The sequence below is a fragment of the Pinus tabuliformis genome, chromosome 6, assembly GCF_031772625.1.
Source record: "Pinus tabuliformis cultivar Carrire ecotype Pingquan chromosome 6, CPIR1, whole genome shotgun sequence".
Taxonomy (NCBI): domain Eukaryota; kingdom Viridiplantae; phylum Streptophyta; class Pinopsida; order Pinales; family Pinaceae; genus Pinus; species Pinus tabuliformis.
The window spans coordinates 795,341,002-795,344,836 of NC_142292.1; positions in this window are offsets into that span (position 1 = coordinate 795,341,002).

The following is a 3,835-nucleotide window of genomic DNA, read 5'->3' on the forward strand; positions in this document are numbered from 1 at the left end:
CTGGCAGTGGAGGCTGTCGAGAAAGGTCCACAAATATCAGAGTGGATCCTTTCTAGGACTGCATATGCTTTGTTGTCCCAATCATAGAATGTGTATTTTGTGTACTTCCCCAAAGTACATCCTTTTCATACATGTTATGAAACGAGCTCATAAAAAGATAGAAAACATAGATCAATGACTTAAAACTCAGCCTCTTCAAGGGGGAAAACTCCTTTACATTACACAAATGAACAATTTTTGGATGATACAAATGACAAGACCTCCTTTATATATATAGGAGTCTAAGGGGTCCCAATACAATCAGAGCCTACATAACAATAATATTGTAGGGGCACAACAATAACAATAGTGGCTTCTATGGGGCATAATAATAACAACATGGGGACTATATGGGCACAATAATACAATAAGGGGGTTGCACTAATAACAATAAGGGGTTACACTAGTAGTATAGGGACCTAACATGCCCCTATCCTTCAAAAAGTGTTGTCCTCAACGCTTGAGTAGTTCTGGATACTTTTGTATAAAATTCTCATCCTCCCATGTGGAATCTTCAGCGGGTAAGTTCTTCCACTTGATGAGATACTCTAAAATTGATCGATTTAATAGCTATCGATTTTTTTATTTTTTTTTGTGACTGCTTCTGATTCCAATATGATTTTTCCTTCCTCGTCAAGTTATGGAAATATTGTTTGAACTAGGATCTTCTCAACTATAACTTTATTTAAGCATGAAACATGGAAAACTGGGTGCACTCGGGAAGATGCAGGAAGCTCCAATTTGTATGCCATAGTACCAATCGTTTGTAACACCTTGTACGTACCATAATACTTTGGTGATAATTTATTATCCTTCTTAGCTTTCTTGAGGGACATTTGTTTGTATGGTTGTAGTCGTAGAAATACCCAGTCACCTACATCAAAACTTCTTTCGTTGCGTTGTTTATTTGCCTGTTGTTTCATTCTATTTTGCGCCAAAGTGAGGTTATCCTTTAAGAGTTTGAGAACTTGTTGTTGATGCTCGATGTGATCTTCCACTTCTTGAACCTTAGAAATTTCCTTTTAAGATGATGTGATGGACGGTGGATGATATCCATAAAGTGCCATAAATGGGGTCATTTTTGTTGCAGTATGGAAGGAAGTGTTATACCACCATTCAGCTAGATGCAACCACTTAACCCATTACGTCTGTTTATTCCATACAAAGCAACAAAGATATCCTTCCAAACATTTATTCACTATATCGGTTTTCCCATCAAATTGGGATGATAAGATGAACTATGAGCTAACTGAGTAACCAAATATTCCACCTCTTGTTCTACAAAGAAACATTTGGAGATTTTTTCATATAATTGTTTCTCCTCCAATAGTTTGAGCACCCTGTCAACATGTTGAACATGATCCTTCCAAGACTTGTTGTAGATTAGTATATCATCAAAAAATACTAACACAAATTTTCTAAGGAAGGGTTTGAAAATGGAATTCATCAAACCTTGAAATGTAGAAGGTGCATTGCTAAGGCCAAAAGGAATGACCAAAAATTCATAATGACCCTCATGAGTTCTAAATGTTGTTTTTGAATGTCTTTAGTCTTCATTCTGATTTGATGATATCCTGAACGAAGATTCGACTTGGTAAGGTAAATTGCTCCATGTAATTCATCAATGACAAGAATGGGAAATTTATCTTTAATAGTAAGCTTGTTGAGCTCCCTATAATCTGGACACATGTGCCATGATCCATCCTTCTTGTGTACCAATACCACTAGAGCAGAGAAAGAACTTTGACTAGGTTGAATTATACAATCCTCTAGCATTTCTACAACCATACGTTCAATTTCACTCTTTTGGGCATATGGATATCTATAAGGCTTGATGTTTGGGGGAACACTTCCTGGAATCAAATGAATAGCATGATCATGATCACAAATAGGTGGGAGGCCTTTAGGAGCCTCAAATACCTTGGAATGATTGTCAAAAACGTTCTGGAGATCTGGAGAAATAGATGATTTCGATGTGGGAACCTCTAGTGAACATAATTGTGCAATTATGCCCCGTTGTTATTTCTTTAGAAGCTTTTTCATGCAGAGTTTAGGCTTCTGTGATCCATATCAAGTTTACAAAAAAAAATTCGGCGAAGATCACATGAGACATCATTTGTCGACGCGTTTCGAACCAACCAGTGTGGTTCATCGTCAGGACAAGTTGAAGAAACAGATCCAGCTTAGCAGTTTAAATAGACAGAGCAAAGCCTCCAACGGCTAAAAAGACTAACAGCTACTTTTGACTAGGTACCTTAAAAAATGCTACCCGGGGGACGAGTCCTTTAAATAAATTAATATTGTGATAAAAAATATTAAAAATAATTAAAATATATAATAGTTATGTTCAATTATTACCTAAAAATAATTCATGTTAATAGTTAGTTAAAGACAAATAATTAAAAATCATATCTAAGGGGAAAAAATTACCCTAGAGGGGACAGTCCTTCAAATAAAAATAATAATAAATAATTAAAATTTTAAAAATAAATAAACATTTATGTTCAATTAGTAATTCATAAAAATAGTTAGTTAGAGATAAAGTAGCTGTATAGCTGTTAGTCTTTTTAGCCATTGGAGGCTTTGCTCTGTCTATTTAAACTGCTAAGCTGGATCTGTTTCTTCAACTTGTCCTGACGATGAACCACACTGGTTGGTTCGAAACGCGTCGACAAATGATGTCTCATGTGATCTTCGCCGAATTTTTTTTTGTAAAGCTTTTTCATGCTATTAGAGTTGATTATCTTTCCCGGTTTCCTTGCTATACCCCTTAATTCAACTTCCTTTCCTTCCCAAAAAAAATTTAAGAAAATTTCTCAAAAATTAAAAGCTATTGTACCCAAATATTGTAGCCATTAGACTCCTAGGACAACATCTGCATCATCCATTGGAATGGAAAGCATTAGACTATTCAAGACATATTCTCCCATGGATATCTTGATATTATGGCACTTTCCAGAGCAATTTATGGTTACTCCATTTGCAACCATTACTTCACACTCTGGTGCTGGATATAGGAGGCAATTCAATTCCTTGGCTATCTTACAATGAATAAAATTATGGGTACCACTCAAATCAATCAACACTATTACATATTTCTTCTTGATATGCCCTTCTATCTTGAGAGTTTGAGGAGTGGTAATTCCTGTCAATGCATTACAAGACATGGTCAGATTCATTTCTTCTTTCTTTGGGATTGGTTCCTAGTGTATATCCTCTTCTTTTGACGTGTCTTGTTCATTTTCTTGCTCCTCTTCCCCATCTATGTAAATTAATTTCTTCTCAACACACTTATGACCTTTAGTGTATTTTCTATCACAATTGTAACAAAGCCCTTTTGCTCTTTTTTTTTTCCAATTGTTTTGGTGTCAACCTTGTAGGTGGTGAAAGGCTAGGAGCAACAACAATTCCATGTTTATAGTTATGAGTAGTAGGCTTCCTTGTTGCCATAATTTTGCTGTCAATTTTTCTTTCCAACCTATATGCCTTCTCCAATGAATCTGGTTCCCAAAGGCAAACCTCATGTTGGATGTTATCATTTAAAGTCCCTATCAATACTTCAATCCTATGCTTTCTGGGATATCGTTTATCCTTATATTCAATTTGTGTAAGTCCTCAATGTGCTCTGCGATTGAACACTTTTGTTTGAGATTTATCAATTGGATAAAGAAGGTGTTTCTTTGTATCCTCATAATGTGCTATCATTTCCTCTGTGAAAATTGACCAGGTGACAAGTTGTTTACGAGAAAAAATCCCTCTATACCATACAAACTGATTTGGTTCTAAATATAAAGAT